This window comes from Salmo salar, chromosome ssa10, assembly GCF_905237065.1.
Source record: "Salmo salar chromosome ssa10, Ssal_v3.1, whole genome shotgun sequence".
NCBI classification, from domain to species: Eukaryota; Metazoa; Chordata; class Actinopteri; order Salmoniformes; family Salmonidae; genus Salmo; species Salmo salar.
The window spans coordinates 59288655-59306591 of record NC_059451.1 but is presented as its reverse complement, the minus strand read 5'-3'; the positions used below and the strand labels follow the sequence as shown (position 1 = coordinate 59306591).

The following is a 17937-nucleotide window of genomic DNA, read 5'->3' as shown; positions in this document are numbered from 1 at the left end:
GCACGGCCAGGTGAACTGGGGACAGCAAGGAGTCATCATGCCAGGTAGTCCTGAGGCATGGTCCTAGGGCTCAGGTCCTCCGAGAGAGAGAAAGAAAGAAAGAGAGAAAGAAAGAGAGAATTATATAAGTAATATAACCTAACAATTCCACAACAACTACTTTATACACACAAGTGCAATGAAATGAATACGAATATGTACATATAAATATATAAATGAGTGATGGCCGAACGGCATAGGCAAGATGCAGTAGATGGTATAGAGTACAGTATGTACATATGAGATGAGTAATGTAGGTTATGAAAACATTATATAAAGTGGCAAGAATATTCTCAGGCCCTAAACAGTCAAGTAGCATCAAGTAGACTTCTAAAATAGATGAGTGGTATCTGTGCCAAGTAGGAGAGGATACACAAACACACAGCAGGTTTCAGGCTGGTCTGACTAAAGGATGGTCTGCAGGACTAGCCTACACTATGAAGGGCTTTCAGGCCTGCTTCAATGTAGACTGAAGACACAGAAAAGGAGAGGGGCCCCCTGCAGAACTGATGCATTTTCTCTGGTTTCATCTCAACAAAACAATACATGTAATGAAACCCGGGCGGCGCGAGTTCGGGCGGCGTGAGTTCGGGCGGCGCTCGGCGGTCGACGTCTAGCCAGCCACCTTTCATTTTCCATTTGTTTTGTCTTGTCTTCCATCACACCTGGTTTCAATTCCATCAATTACATGTTGTGTATTTAACCCTCTGTTTCCCCCCCATGTCCTTGTCCGGAATTGTTTCTTGTAGTGCTTGTGTACGTTATGCTGGTGGATACCGGGTTTTTATTTGACCCATTCATTGATTGTTCTGTTTACAGTGGTTTTATGTTTATTAAACGACAAATCAGTTTTCGCTCTCCTGCACCTGACTTCTCTGCCGCCAGTACGCACCTCGTTACAATACTTTATATCTGATATAGGTCTATGATATGTTCTATATACTTTATATCTGATATAGGTCTACGATATGTTCTATATACTTTATATCTGATATAGGTCTACGATATGTTCTATATACTTTATATCTGATATAGGTCTATGATATGTTCTATATACTTTATATCTGATATAGGTCTATGATATGTTCTATATACTTTATATCTGATATAGGTCTATGATATGTTCTATATACTTTATATCTGATATAGGTCTATGATATGTTCTATATACTTTATATCTGATATAGGTCTATGATATGTTCTATATACTTTATATCTGGTTTTAGTTGTTTAAGTTCAAACTGAATTTGTTTTACTGTTTGGAATCTGGCAGCCCAAAAAACAGTTAGGTGACCCACCCAATACTTTTCTATGCAGCAAAAACCCTGATCTCCATTAAGTGATAAAACCCAAAACCTGAGCACACCCCACAAATCTTGTCATTCCTCTCCTCTCCTCTCCTCTCCTGGTGGTGAATACCTTGAGACAGAGCTGGCTGGGAAACTGATCAACCTCAGAATATATGTTAAAGTCTTCCTCCTGCAGTCTAGGTTAACATGACCTCTATAAAAGACACATACACAATATGGGGCGGCAGGTAGCCTCGAGGTTACAGGTCGCTGGTTCGAATCCCGGAGCCGAAAACGTGAAAAATCACTTAACCTGAATTGCTCCAGGGGCGCTGGAAGACCACAGCACCAGCAGTAACAACAATCAGTAAACAGGAGAAGACCACCAACCAGTAAACAGGAGAAGACCACCAACCAGTAAACAGGAGAAGACCACCAGCCAGTAAACAGGAGAAGACCACCAACCAGTAAACAGGAGAAGACCACCAACCAGTAAACAGGAGAAGCCAGTAAAAAGGAGAAGATCACCAGCCAGTAAACAGGAGAAGACCACCAACCAGTAAACAGGAGAAGACCACCAGCCAGTAAACAGGAGAAGACCACCAACCAGTAAACAGGAGAAGACCACCAACCAGTAAACAGGAGAAGCCAGTAAAAAGGAGAAGATCACCAGCCAGTAAACAGGAGAAGACCACCAACCAGTAAACAGGAGAAGACCACCAACCAGTAAACAGGAGAAGACCACCAACCAGTAAACAGGATAAGACCACCAGCCAGTAAACAGGAGAAGACCACCAGCCAGTAAACAGGAGAAGACCACCAGTCAGTAAACAGGAGAAGACCACCAGTCAGTAAACAGGAGAAGACCAGTAAACAGGAGAAGACCACCAGTCAGTAAACAGGAGAAGATCACCAACCAGTAAACAGGAGAAGACCACCAGTCAGTAAACAGGAGAAGACCACCAACCAGTAAACAGGAGAAGACCAACAACCAGTAAAAAGGAGAAGATTACCAGCCAGTAAACAGGAGAAGACCACCAACCAGTAAACAGGAGAAGACCACCAACCAGTAAACAGGAGAAGACCACCAACCAGTAAACAGGATAAGACCACCAGCCAGTAAACAGGAGAAGACCACCAGCCAGTAAACAGGAGAAGACCACCAGTCAGTAAACAGGAGAAGACCACTAGTCAGTAAACAGGAGAAGATCACCAACGAGTAAACAGGAGAAGACCACCAACCAGTAAACAGGAGAAGACCAGTAAACAGGAGAAGACCACCAACCAGTAAACGGGGGAAGACCACCAACCAGTAAACAGGAGAAGATCACCAACCAGTAAACAGGAGAAGACCACCAGTCAGTAAACAGGAGAAGACCAGTAAACAGGAGAAGACCACCAGTCAGTAAACAGGAGAAGATCACCAACCAGTAAACAGGAGAAGACCACCAGTCAGTAAACAGGAGAAGACCACCAACCAGTAAACAGGAGAAGACCAACAACCAGTAAAAAGGAGAAGATTCCCAGCCAGTAAACAGGAGAAGACCACCAACCAGTAAACAGGAGAAGACCACCAACCAGTAAACAGGAGAAGACCACCAACCAGTAAACAGGAGAAGACCACCAACCAGTAAACAGGATAAGACCACCAGCCAGTAAACAGGAGAAGACCACCAGTCAGTAAACAGGAGAAGACCACCAGTCAGTAAACAGGAGAAGATCACCAACCAGTAAACAGGAGAAGACCACCAACCAGTAAACAGGAGAAGACCAGTAAACAGGAGAAGACCACCAACCAGTAAACAGGAGAAGACCACCAACCAGTAAACAGGAGAAGACATACCTCAGTACGTCACAGTGCTGCTGTCCTCTAATGCACTAAAGCTTTGTAGAGGAAACGGTGCCCTACCCATCAAGGTTACTGTGCTTACAAAAAGCAGTAATGCTGAGTATGAATTTTTCCCGCTGTTGTTCACTGTGATAAGGTGAAATAGAAGTTGTATTAGTTAGTGTAAAAAGCTGACCGATGTTGTCTTAGTTTTTTCATATTGTAGATAAAGGAAAGATGGTATATTGCTGATTTAGTAATAGTAATTTGGGGGCTTGTATTTGTCCTGTTACACACATATATTCATCGTTCCCAGTGTGGAATGGAAATGTGTTTCTTGCATATCCCAAATCCCCTGGAGCAATTCAGTTTAAGTGATTTTTCACGTTGTCGGCTCCGGGATTCGAACCAGCGACCTGTAACCTCGAGGCTACCTGCCGCCCCAGATTGTGTATGTTTCTTTGATAGAGGTCATGTTAACCTGGACTGCAGGAGGAAGACTTTAACATATATCCTGAGATCGATCAGTTTCCCAGCCAGGTCTGTCTCAAGGTATTCACCACCAGGAGAGGAGAGGAGAGGAGAGCTAGTAGTACCTCTAACTGAGAGGAGAGGAGAGGAGAGGGGTTGGGAGGAGAGGAGAGGAGAGGAGAGGTACTAGTACCTCTAACTGAGAGGAGAGGAGAGGAGAGGAGAGGAGAGGAGAGGAGAGGAGAGGAGAGGAGAGCTACTAGTACCTCTAACTGAGAGGAGAGGAGAGGAGAGGAGAGGAGAGGAGAGGAGAGGAGAGGAGAGGAGAGGAGAGCTACTAGTACCTCTAACTGAGAGGAGAGGAGAGGAGAGGAGAGGAGAGGAGAGGAGAGGAGAGGAGAGGAGAGGAGAGGAGAGCTACTAGTACCTCTAACTGAGAGGAGAGGAGAGGAGAGGAGAGGAGAGGAGAGGAGAGGAGAGGAGAGGAGAGGAGAGGAGAGGTTGAGAGCTACTAGCACCTCTAACTGAGAGGAGAGGAGAGGAGAGGTTGAGAGCTACTAGCACCTCTTACTGAGTTTGTTTCTATCCCTGCTTTCATGCTCACCCTCCTCCCTCTCTCCCACCTTCTCTCTCACCTCCCCCTTCCTCCTTCTCTTCCTCTCTCTCTCCTTCCTCCTCCACTCTCTACCTCCCCTCCCTTCTTCTCCCTCCCTCTACATCAGTAATCTCAGGTGATGGGGTTAATGATGTCAGCACGATTCAGGTGGCTGATGTGGGAGTCGGCGTCTCAGGACAGGAGGGAATGCAGGTACAGAGAAAACATGGTCGGAGCGAAGCGGAAGATGGGGATAAAAAACGGTATCGACTGATGAATAGACAGATGGGGACAGCAGGAGGACAGGATGAGGGGGGAGAGAGGGGATGGATTAGGGGATGCAGAGATTAAGAAATTGGACGGAGGAGAGGGGAATCCACAGAGGGGGAGACTGATGAACAGAGAGACAGGGAGAGCAGGACGAGAGAAAGGAATGATTTAGAGGCAACAATAAAATATATAAAAGGAGTGAGTGAGTGGATGAGGTGGAGTAACAGGAGAGAGACGGAACATGAGGATGAGAATTAAAGGATAGAAGGTAATGGGTGTAGATAGACGACGATTAAAGAACAGAAGGTAACATAGAGAAAGGAAGTCTCGTGTGGCTCAGTTGGTAGAGCATGGTGTTCGCAGGGTTGTGGGTTCGATTCCCACGGGGGACCAGTACGGAGAAAAAAAATGTATGAAATGTATGTGTTCACTACTGTAAGTCGCTCTGGATAAGAGCGTCTGCTAAATGACTAAAATGTAAAAAGTGTAAGTGTTTTTTAAAAAGGAGGATTTGGTGCTTTAAAGGTGATTGATTGTGTGCTCCCACCTCTCTCTCCTCCAAGACATCTTGGATCGTCACATGTGAACATTTACTCCAGGAAGTTCAGTGACTACCGTCTCTGAACCGCAGCTGTAGTCTGTGTGTGTTCCACTGACAGGTTTTATAATTCAATTTATAACTTTATAATCGAATCTATCTGTGCCAGCCTCTGGAGAATTCACTCAACCTTCACCTTGCAAATCAAAGTTTATTGGTTGCGTACACAGATTTGCAGATGTTGCCGCAAGGGCAGCAAAAATGCTTATGTTCCTAGGTCCAAAAGTACAGTAATACCTAGCAATATGCTTATCTTCCTAGGTCCAACAGAGCAGTAATACCTAACAAAATGCTTGTGTTTCTCATACAATTTCACATACATACATAAGGTTCCTTAGTCGCGCAGTGAATTTCAAACACAGATTCAACCACAAAGACCAGGGAGGTTTTCCAATGCCTCACAAAGAAGAGGGTACCTATTGGTAGATGGGTAAAAGAAAAGCAGCCATTGAATATCCCTTTGAGCATGGTGAAGTTATTAATTACACTTTGGATGGTGTATCAATACACCCAGTCACTACAAAGATACAGGCGTCCTTCCTAACTCAGTTGCTGGAGAGGAAGGAAACTGCTCAGAGATTACACCATGAAGCCAATCGTGTCTTTAACACAATTGGCCGTGTTAGTAGAAAACCGAGTATGGATCAACAACATTGTAGTTACTCCACAATACTAAACTAATTGACAGAGTACCACTCTCCACGTTTCAAGCGTGGTGGTGGCTGAATCATGTTATGGGTATGCTTGTCACGGGCAAGGACTAGGATGTTATTTCAGGATAAAATAAACGGAATAGAGCTAAACACTGGCAAAATCCGAGAGGAAAACCTGCTACAGTCTGCTTTCCAACAGACACTGGGAGACAAATTCACCTTTCAGCAGGACAATAACCTAAAACACAAGGCCAAATATACACTGGAGTTGCTTACCAAGAAGACATGGAATGTTCCTGAGTGGCCGAGGTACAGTTTTGACTTAAATCGGCTTGAAAAAAATCTATGGCAAGACTTGAAAATGTCTGTCTAGCAGTGATCAAGAACCAATTTAACAGAGCTTGAATAATGTTTTGAAGAATAATGTGCAAATATTGTACAGTCCAGGTGTGCAAAGCTCTTAGACTTACCCAGAAAGACTCACAGCTGTAATCGCTGACAAATATGATTCTAACATGTATTGACTCTGGAGTGTAAATACTAATGTAAATTAGATATTTCTGCATTTACTTTAAAAAAAACAAATGTGCATGAATTGATATAAACATGTTTTCTCTTTGTCATTACGAGGTATTTTGTGTAGATGGATGAGAAAAATATACATTTAACACACTAAAGTTGATGTTGCGTGGATGTTGATGTCCCATTCTTCTCTGCAGATCCTCACAAGCTCTGTCAGGTTGGATGGGGAGCGTCGCTGCACAGCTATTTTGAGGTTTCTCCAGAGATGTTTGATGGGGTTCAAGTCCGGGCTCTGGCTGGGCCACTCAAGGACATTCAGAGTCTTGTCCCGAAGCCACTCCTACCTTGTCTTGGCTGTGTGTTTAGGGTCATTGTCCTGTTGGAAGTAGAACCTTCGACCGTTTGAGGTCCGGAGCACTCTGGAGCAGGTTTTCATCAATGATCTCTCTGTGCTCCATTCATCTTTCCCTCGATGCTGACTAGTCTCCCAGTCTTTGCCACTGAAAAACATCCCAACAGCAGGATGCTGCCACCACCATGCTTCACCGTAGAGATGGTGCCACGTTTCCCACAGACGTAACGCTTGGCATTCAGGCAAAATAGTTCAATCTTGGTTTCATCAGTCCAGTGAATCTTGTTTCTCATAGTCTGAGAGTCTTTAGGTTCCTTTTGGCAAACTCCAAGCAGGCTGTCATGTGCCTTTTACTGAGGAGTGGCTTCCGTCCAGCCACTGTACCATAAAGGCCTGATTGGTAGAGTGCTACAGAGATGTTTGCCTTCTGGAAGGTTCTCCCATCTCCACAGGAACTCTGGGGCTCTGTCAGAGTGACCATCAGGTTCTTGGTCACCTCCCTGACCAAGGCCGTTGTCTCCCGATTGCTCAGTTTAGGTGGGCGTCCAGCTCTAGGATAAGTCTTGGTGGTTCCAATTTAAACATTTTGGAGGCCATTGTATTCCTGGAGACCTTAAATGCTGCAGAAATGTTTTGGTACCCTTCCCCAGATCTGTGCCTCAACACAATTCTGTCTCTGACAATTCCGTCGACCTCATGGCTTGGTTTTTGCTCTGACATGCACTGTCAACCGTGGGACCTTTTATAGACAGGTGTGTGCCTTTCCAAATCATGTCCAATCAATTGAATTTACTACAGGTGGACTCCAATCAAGTTTTAGAAACACATCACGGATGATCAATGGAATCAGGATGCACCTGAGCTCAATTTCCAGTCTCACAGCAAATGGTCTGAATACTTATGTAAATAAGTAGGTTAGATTACTTGGTAGATATTACTGCATGGTCGGAAACTAGAAACACAAGCATTTCGCTACACTCACATTAACATCTGCTAACCATGTGTATGTGACAAATAAAATTTGATTTGATTTGAATAAGGTATTTCACTTTTTTCGCTTTGTCATTATGGGGTATTGTGTGTAGATTGATGAGGAAGTGCTTGTATTTAATCCATTTCAGATTAAGGTTTGTAACTGTAATTCGACTTGTAACGTAACAAAATGTGGAAAAAGTCAAGTTGTCTGAATACTCTCCGAAGGCACTGTATCTGGGAGGAACATGAACTTCAACCTGGCCATGAATGAACTGAAAGACAAAGCAAGCAGGGCTTTCTCTGCCATTAAAATATCTATTAAAATACCTATTAAAATATCTATAAAACGATCTATTAAAATATCTATTAAAATGTCTATTAGGATCTGGCTCAACATATTATAATCAATAATAGAACCAATAGCACTATATGGCAGTGGAGTGTGGGGTCCACTATATGGCAGTGGAGTGTGGGGTCCACTATATGGCAGTGGAGTGTGGGGTCCACTCTATGGCAGTGAAGTGCGGGGTCCACTATATGGCAGTGGAGTGTGGGGTCCACTATATGGCAGTGAAGTGTGGGGTCCACTATATGGCAGTGGAGTGTGGGGTCCACTCTATGGCAGTGAAGTGTGGGGTCCACTATATGGCAGTGAAGTGTGGGGTCCACTATATGGCAGTGAAGTGTGGGGTCCACTATATGGCAGTGAAGTGTGGGGTCCACTATATGGCAGTGGAGTGTGGGGTCCACTCTATGGCAGTGGAGTGTGGGGTCCACTCTATGGCAGTGAAGTGCGGGGTCCACTATATGGCAGTGGAGTGTGGGGTCCACTATATGGCAGTGAAGTGTGGGGTCCACTATATGGCAGTGGAGTGTGGGGTCCACTCTATGGCAGTGAAGTGTGGGGTCCACTATATGGCAGTGAAGTGTGGGGTCCACTATATGGCAGTGAAGTGTGGGGTCCACTATATGGCAGTGGAGTGTGGGGTCCGTATACAAAGCAAGATAAAAACAGAAACAATGCATGCAGAGCAGAATCAGGCCAAATCCCTCTTCTGATTAACATCCAGAAAAGAGACACTAAATGTTATAATAATTTTAAAACAAGTGACCCCAAATCCTGCCATTACAAAGCCCTTACGTCACAGTCCCTCTCCTTGTTCGGGGGGCGTTCGGCGGTCGAAGTCACCGGTCTTCTAGCCATCGCCGCTCCACTTTTCATTTTTCCATTTGTTTTGTCTTGTTTTTCCCCACACACCTGGTTCACATTCCCTCATCAGACTAAATGTATATTACCCACTGTTTACCCCATGTCTGTGTGTGGAATTGTTCTTTGTGTAGGGTGTTACGCTACAGGCTAGCTTGCTACAGGCTAGCTTGCTACAGGCTAGCTTGCTACAGGCTAGCTTGCTACAGGCTAGCTTGCTACAGGCTAGCTTGCTACAGGCTAGCTTGCTACAGGCTAGCTTGCTACAGGCTAGCTTGCTACAGGTTTGTTTCATACCTAGGTTTGTTTGTTTTGTTTAATTCCGGGTTCATGTTACCGTGGTTGTGCTTTGTGCTGCCTCGCCTGTGCCTTTGGGCCAGGGTGTATATTAAAGTTCTCCTGTTATCACCCATCTCTGCTCTCCTGCGCCTGACTTCCCGGCAACCAATCACTCACCCCGTTACACCTTAACTGCCAAGAGGTGACCTTAGCCAGCTGGTCCCGATGCTAAGTTCATGTACCACTACCAACCCGACAAAGCCTCGGGACAGAAAATCTGGCAAATCAACCAAATATAAATATATCACCCATTGGAAAGACCACATATCGATGTGATCTTCAATGTTATTTGGCTATAAACAGAGAGTACATGATGGCAGACTGTCTGACCACTGTGACTGATAGAAAACGGAGGAAAATGCTGACTAGGTACAGACTCAGAAAGGATAAGTTTTGTCCACTCTGCCCTCAGAGAGAGGTCGAGATAGAACTGCATTTTCTCCTACACTGCCAGAAGTATACAGACTTAGTTGCAATTTCCTCCCCTAAAAATGAAAACAAATACAAAAGATTTTGAAACCCGAAACAGAAGAGTAGAACATCCAATATCTATTGGGAGATAAACCCTCCACACACCTTTGTGCCATATTAGATGCGAAATATATAGCTTCCTGCCACACCTTTAGGGACAGCAAGTGGAACGACCAATCAGAGCTATAACATTGCGACCTACAGTGCTTAATTTGTAAGTCGGGAGGTTCCGGAAACAAAAAGGGGGAGCCCTAAGGGAGCTCTGAGGAACGGATAAACTTTATAATAAAGCATTATCATCGTTTTTTACGTAGTGGCACAGAGCAGTAGAGTAGAGGCGCTTATAGAAGTTGCACACATTGGGAATATTTTATGTTGTTGTAGTTTAGGGTTTCGGGGGAAAAAAATGTAGCCTTTTATAAACATAATTTTAGACTTTAGCAGAATTTTTTTATTTTTTTTTAAATACCTCACAAATGATTGAAATGACAGGCTACTTTGACGTTGACAAAAAAACTATGATCAATAAAAACTAGGTCTAGGTGTGTGGAGGACAGACATATTGTACAATTTTGAGGAGGAAATTATAGTCCTGAAAATGCTTTCCCAGTTTCACTGATTCACCCAATGATGTGCAGTTCAACTCAACGGTGATGGCCGATACGCTCGCGCCAGAAGCTTATGTTGCTCTTGCTTTACATGGTGAAACATTGCTGTTCGCTCAATAGGCCTGTTTGAAAGGTGATCATTCGGTAGCCTACAGACAGATTCGAGAGTCTTCTCTTTTCAGCGGGAGCCATTTGCTTTCCAACCTGTGTTTTTCCCTTTTATTGTAGACACTTTGAAATATTGCAAAAGGCTTGTTTTGGCTGCATGCTGTTTGTTCACTGACAGATTTGCCGCGCGTTCACGAATGTAGGCTAGGCTTTGTTATTGAGCTGCACTCCACAGCTAGGCTATTTTTTAAATTGTATTTTATAATAAGCTATTGATCCTTTGTGGCTAAATTATAGCCCTACTCCTGATGTAGTATTCTGAATTATTTCATTTATTTCTGAACAGACAGAAGTACTTCTATAACTTCGGCAAATGTATTTCAGTTTATCAGGGGTTGTTGAAGCATCACCTGTGTTTTTCCCATTTATTGTAGACACTTTGAAATATTGCAAAAGGCTTGTTTTGGCTGCATGCTGTTTGTTCACTGACAGATTTGCCGCGCGTTCACGACTGTAGGCTAGGCTTTGTTATTGAGCTGCACTCCACAGCTAGGCTATTTTTTTAATTTTATTTTATAATAAGCTATTGATCCTTTGTGGCTTAATTATAGCCCTACTCCTGATGTAGTATTCTGAATTATTTCATTTATTTCTGAACAGACAGCAGTAATTCTATAACTTCGGCAAATGTATTTCAGTTTATCAGGCGTTGTTGAAGCATCACCGGGACCCTTCGCACAGCTATCATTCTATAATTAAATAAACAATGCTGGAGAGATGAGAGTTCACATTTTAGCAGACGCTCTTATCCAGAGCGACTTACAGTAGTGAATGCATACATTTTATACATTTAATTTCATGCCTTTTTTTTTAAATTTTGAATACTGGTCCCCCGTGGGAATCAAACCCACAACCCTGGTGTGGCAAACACCATGCTCTTCCAACTGAGCCACAGAGTTGCAGGCTATCAGAGCAGAGAGAGAGGGAGATCATAGAAAGGGAATGTCATTCTCGTTCTGTGAGGGATACAGGCGAGCTTCTCTCTCTCACCACAGCAATGGACACACGTTGGTCTATATAGGCTGCAATGTTGACAGAACATAAACCCGGGACGGACCAACACAAATAAATTCTTAGAATATCAGGCATGTTTTCACATGAAGTTATTTTTTTTTTAAAGGGGGCAGTCAGGAGAATTATAGAGGAGTCCACATGAATTAACTTTTTATTAGGATATTTACATTGCAAACAGTGAAAATAATTGTTCATTGCCACGAGACGCACCGGATCCTGGAACATGGGTTACCGGGAACGAAACAGTCCAAACAGAGAGGTGCCGGAAAATTAAGTACTGTCTCTCACTATTCAATTATTACTGTATTGTTAATTATTATTATTGTTATCCTGTTATTATCTCTCTGCGTCATCATTGATGTGTCTATATGTTTACTTTCTACTGTATTATTGACTGTATGTTTGTTTTACTCCATGTGTAACTCTGTGTTGTTGTATGTGTCAAACTGCTTTGCTTTATCTTGGCCAGGTCGCAATTGTAAATGAGAACTTGTTCTCAACTTGCCTACCTGGTTAAATAAAGGTGAAATAAATAAATAAAATACATAAAAACTTTGGCAATGTACGTGGTGACACTTTTCATGCCAGTAAAAGCCTTTTGAATTTAATTGAGAGAGAGGAGAGAGAGAGAATCTGAAGTCAAATGTCCAAGGTTCCCATATCTACTGGGTGAAATACCACAGTTATGTTAATTTGTATTGTTTATTTCACTTTTGTTTATTCTCTACTTCACTTGCTTTGGCAATGTTACAGTTTTTCTCAATTGCTAAAACACTAAAACCCATTGGCTGAACAAAGTTCTCATTTACCTTGACTCATTTTGATAATTATGCAGTCTGTTGTCAATACCTTAAACCATTTCACATGGTAAAACACAATTTACAGATCTCACTTAGACTTTTCAGCAAAACTCTAAACACATTCTCATTCTCAAAACACATTCTGCACTCTAATGCACATGTCATCCATACTGGTAAACACAAGTGGCAACAATCAAATACAAATAGAGAACACAGGTCATTGATTGAACACAACCACTCAAAATTGATTTAACCTGTTTCAAATGATGCGACACAACCAATATAAGTTCAGAGAGCAAACAGGTTGTTGAAGGTGGGAAGGAGAAAGTCTGAGAATGGATAGAAGAAACAATGTGAGAGGGCAAGGACGGGTGCATATGCGAGGTGGGCGACGAGGAGGAAGAGGAGGAGGAGGGCAAGGAAGAGGAGGACGAAGAGGAAGACAAAGAGTGGAAATATCTGATGAAATTCGAGCAACAGTTATAGACCATGTTCTTGTCCATGGACTGACAATGAGGGAAGCAGGACTTAGAGTGCAACCCAATTTGAGCCGATTTTCTGTGTCCACCATAGTAAGGACATTCAGAGAAGAGAACAGGTACAGTAGACTACTGTATTTTTGTAATTGAAAATTTACTGTACTACACTATATGCAGCTGTTTCAATAGACATTTGTAAAGTGAATCACTGTATATATTGTACTGCATGAATATGTTTTGTAACTGCACAACTACTTTTTGTGAAATTGCAAGGCTGCCACATGCAGGTGGAAGGACAGCTATATTCACTCGGGAGCAAGAGGCCGTTATAGTTGGCATGGTCCTGCAAGATAATGCAATACGACTCAGAGAAATCCAGGAACGAGTGATACAAGACAACACACACTTCCAGGGAATCGACAGTGTGAGCATTTCCACTATTGACCGTGTCCTCCATCGTAACAGGATGCGAATGAAACAAGTATACAGAGTACCTTTTGAGCGCAACTCACCAAGGGTGAAAGAACTGCGAGCTCAGTATGTGCAAGTAAGTGTACATTCAGAAACATTTACTGTAATCCACATTGTCTACAGTACTAACACATACTATGTGAATGACATTACTCTTCAGTACATACAATGTATGCGAATCAGAAGTGCATACAGTAGGCCTAATTGTACTCTACAGTATAGCACTGTCTCTGTACGACTTACAAAATCCTACATACAGTATATTGTATTTCTACACACACAATATTTGACTTGGAATCCTTGGACAGACCCCATGAGTTCATCTTTGTCGATGAAGCAGGCTTCAATCTAACAAAGAGGAGAAGGAGAGGCCGAAACATGATTGGACAGTGGGCCATTGTTGAAGTCCCTGGTCAACGAGGTGGCAATGTCACAATCTGTGCTGCTATCAGCAACCATGGTGTTCTACATCACCATGTTACACTCGGGCCATATAACACCCAGCACCTTCTAACATTTATTGCCAATCTAAGAGATATTTTATTTGAGCAGCAGGTTCAAGAGCAGCAGGGTCAAGAGCAGCATGAGAATCCCATTCCCACCTATGTTATAGTGTGGGACAATGTCAGTTTCCACCGAGCTGCTCAGGTAAGGGAATGGTTTAACATCAATGTGCAGTTTATGAACATGTACCTCCCTCCATACTCGCCTTTCCTGAATCCGATTGAGGAGTTTTTCTCATCTTGGAGATGGAAAGTGTATGATAGACAACCCTACACCAGAGTAAATCTGCTGCAAGCCATGGATTTAGCCTGTGGTGATATAGGTGAGGAATCATGACAGGGCTGGATACGGCACACAAGAGGCTTCTTCCCCCGTTGCCTCAGGAGGGACAATATTGCTTGTGATGTTGACGAAGTGCTCTGGCCTGACCCAGCCCAAAGACAAGAAGAAGCACATTGATCACATGTTTACTCTTTTGATTTTTGTCCCTTTTAGTATTGTATTCTGTAGTACAGTGCATTGTAGGCTGTATACTGTATAATGGACCAATTGTATGGCCCTGAACATTGTGCTTTCCATTTATTAACAGTATTGACTGCTTAATAGATTTTGACTGGTTGCAGGTTCATATCAACAAAGAACAAGAATTACAGTATCACAGAGACAAAGGACAAGTTTGTGAGATGCAGGGTACAGTACTGTAAAAATAGGGCTACAAGGAGGAGGAAGAACAAAAAACAAAATTGCAAAGAGCAAAGCAGAGTAGTAATTTCTGATCAATTTTGAGCTACTATGATAGAACATATTTTCGTTCATCAAAAGTCAATGACGGAAAAATATGAATATTTTTTCCGATTACAAATTTACTTCTCCCTGAGAATTGTATGTTTTGAACAATGTGTTTTCTATTTTTCAGTGTATTGTTTACTGACTGCTTGAGAGTGTATATCATTTTGATCACTTTGTTTATGATTTGAGAGCAGTGTTTGATTTTGAACACAGGTAAAACTGTTTTGAGGCGAATGTTTCATTTTGCGAGAGGAGTCAGAGGTTATGTAAATAGTGCTTGAAGATGAGGTTTAATGTTTAATGTTTTCAGGAAATGGAGCAAGGTTTCAGAAATTGTGTTTTAGCAATTGAGAAAAACTGTAACATATGTTTCCCATGCCAATAAAGCCCTTAAATTGAATTGAGTTGAGAGACAGAGAGACAGAGAGAGAGAGAGAGAGAGAGAGAGAGAGAGAGAGAGAGAGAGAGAGAGAGACAGCATGAGAGAGAGAGACAGTATGAGAGAGAGAGAGAGCATGAGGTCGAGAGACAGCATGAGAGAGAGAGAGAGAGACTGCATGAGAGAGAGACTGCGAGAGTGCGAGAGAGAGACAGCAAGAGAGAGAAAGACAGCGAGAGAAAGAGACAGCAAGAGAGAGAGAGACAGCAAGAGAGAGAGACAGCAAGAGAGAGAGACAGCAAGAGAGAGAGACAGCAAGAGAGAGACAGCATGAGAGAGAGAAAGCAAGTGTGAGTGAGACAGCGAGAGAGCGAGACAGCGAGACAGCGAGAGAGACAGCAAGAGCGAGACAGCGAGAGAGAGACAGCAAGAGCAAGACAGCGAGACAGCGAGAGCGAGACAGCGCGAGAGACAGAGACAGTGTGAGAGAGAGACAGCTTGAGAGAGAGAGAGAGAGAGAGCATGAGTGTGAGTGAGAGAGAGTGAGATACAGCATGAGTGAGAAAGCAAGCAGAGAAAGCAAAAGAGAAAGCGAGAAAGAGTGTGTGTCAGTGACGGTGAACGAGGCACATTGAATTTGAAAAAGAGACCAAATCCAAACGTATAAAATACGGTATGAAGAAGCAGACCAGGGTTTGGTAGAAGTTATAGATCACGTTTATAGAAGTTATAGATCATGTTTACCCAGAACATACATGACTTGGTAGAAGTTATAGATCATGTTTACCCAGAACATACATGACTTGGTAGAAGTTATAGATCATGTTTACCCAGAACATACATGACTTGGTAGAAGTTATAGATCACGTTCACCCAGAACATACATGACTTGGTAGAAGTTATAGATCATGATTACCCAGAACATACATGACTTGGTAGAAGTTATAGATCATGTTTACCCAGAACATACATGACTTGGTAGAAGTTATAGGTCATGTTCACCCAGAAAATACATGACTTGGTAGAAGTTATAGGTCATGTTTATAGAAGTTATAGATCATGTTCACCCAGAAAATACATGACTTGGTAGAAGTTATAGGTCATGTTTATAGAAGTTATAGATCATGTTCACCCAGAACATACATGACTTGGTAGAAGTTATAGGTCATGTTTATAGAAGTTATAGATCATGTTCACCCAGAACATACATGACTTGTATTCCTGAAACACAAACAACACAATGAGCATTACACAACAATAACAGTTTCAGAGCAACAGCCACTGAGCTGGACCAAAACAGGATTAGCCAGGTACTATGACTGTCCCATTGCCAATACACCACATCCTACTATATAGTGCACTAGTTTGGGACACAGACCTGTCATGAGACTTTTAATAGAGCAATAAAACGTTATGATTCGTAACCAATAAAATATTTTTCTGTGTCCAAAGCAACCATCCTGTTCTAACTGGTCTTGGTTGGGCCATCCTGGTCTAACTGGTCCTGGTTGGACCATCCTGTTCCAACTGGTCCTGGTTGGTTCATCCCGTTCTAACTGGTCCTGGTTGGACCATCCCGTTCTAACTGGTCCTGGTTGGGCCATCCTGTTCTAACTGGTCCTGGTTGGGCCATCCTGTTCTAACTGGTCCTGGTTGGACCATCCTGTACTAACTGGTCCTGGTTGGACCATCCCACTCTAACTGGTCCTGGATGGAGAATCCTGTTCCAACTGGTCCTGGTTGGACCATCCTGTTCTAACTGGTCCTGGCTGGACCATCCCGTTCTAACTGGTCCTGGTTGGACCATCTTGTTCTAACTGGTCCTGGTTGGACCATCCTGTTCTAACAGGTCCTGGTTGGACCGTCCTGTTCTAACTGGTCCTGGTTGGACCATCCTGTTCTAACTGGTCCTGGTTGGACCATCCCACTCTAACTGGTCCTGGTTGGACCATCCTGTACTAACTGGTCCTGGTTGGACCATCCCACTCTAACTGGTCCTGGATGGAGCATCCTGTTCTAACTGGTCCTGCTTGGACCATCCTGTTCTAACTGGTCCTGGTTGGACCATCCCACTCTAACTGGTCCTGGTTGGACCATCCCACTCTTAACTGGTCCTGGTTGGACCATCCTGTTCTAGCTGGTCCTGGTTGGCCCATCCTGTTCTAACTGGTCCTGGCTGGACCATCTTGTTCTAACTGGTCCTGGTTGGACCATCCTGTTCTAACGGGTCCTGGTTGGACCGTCCTGTTCTAACGGGTCCTGGTTGGACCGTCCTGTTCTAACTGGTCCTGGTTGGACCATCCTGTTCTAACTGATCCTGGTTGGATCATCCTGATCTAACTGGTCCTGGTTGGATCATCCTGATCTAACTGGTCCTGGTTGGACCATCCTGTTCTTTGGACGTTATAATTGAGTTGTATAAACACAGTGCATGTCCTTCATTTGATTCAATTTCCCTCGGTTGGTCCTGCCGAATGGCGCAGCGGTCTATGGCACTGCAGTGCTTCAGGCGTCACTACAGATCCGGGTTCGATCCCGGGCTGTGTCGCAGCCGGGCCGCGACCGGGAGACCCATGAGGCGACGCATAATTGGCCCAGCGTCATCCGGGTTAGGGGAGGGTTTGGCCGGCCCGGGATGTCCTTGTCCAATTGCACTCTAGCAACTCCTGTGGCGGGCGCATGCACGTAGACAAGGCCGCCAGTACGGTGCTTCGTCATAAGACAAGAACATTGAATAAACAGACATGCAGCAGTCATCAACATCAGGCTTGATAAGTGAACATTGGCAGCAGAAAATGTTGAACCTAAAATAACCTTGTTTAAAAATGGGAGGGTTTGACAACCGTGTGATTAAGCGATTAGTGTTTTAATATGACTCCATGTACATAGGGCAGCAGTCTCTAAGGTTCAGGGTAGAGTACCGGTTGGTAGCCAGCTAGTAACAGTCTCTAAGGTGTCAGGTAGAGTACAGGGCAGTTACTGGCCAGTGATGGCTGTCAACAGTCTGATGGCCTGTAGATAGAAGCTGTTTCTCAGTCTATCGGTGCCGGCTTTGATACACTTGTACTGTCTCTGCCTTCTAGATGTAACAGGGTGATCAGGCTGTGGCTTGGGTG

At 43.5% G+C, this 17937-nt stretch overlaps 1 long non-coding RNA gene across 1 annotated transcript; it reads right to left on the bottom strand.

The window, feature by feature from the left end:
• Positions 1-313: 313 nt before the first annotated feature.
• Positions 314-6909, bottom strand: LOC123724430 (uncharacterized). The gene is made up of 2 exons (XR_006756981.1): positions 4146-6909; positions 314-1439 (listed from the first exon to the last, which is right to left on the bottom strand). It is a non-coding gene; the product is annotated as an uncharacterized lncRNA (long non-coding RNA).
• Between the last annotated feature and the right edge of the window lie 11028 nt (positions 6910-17937).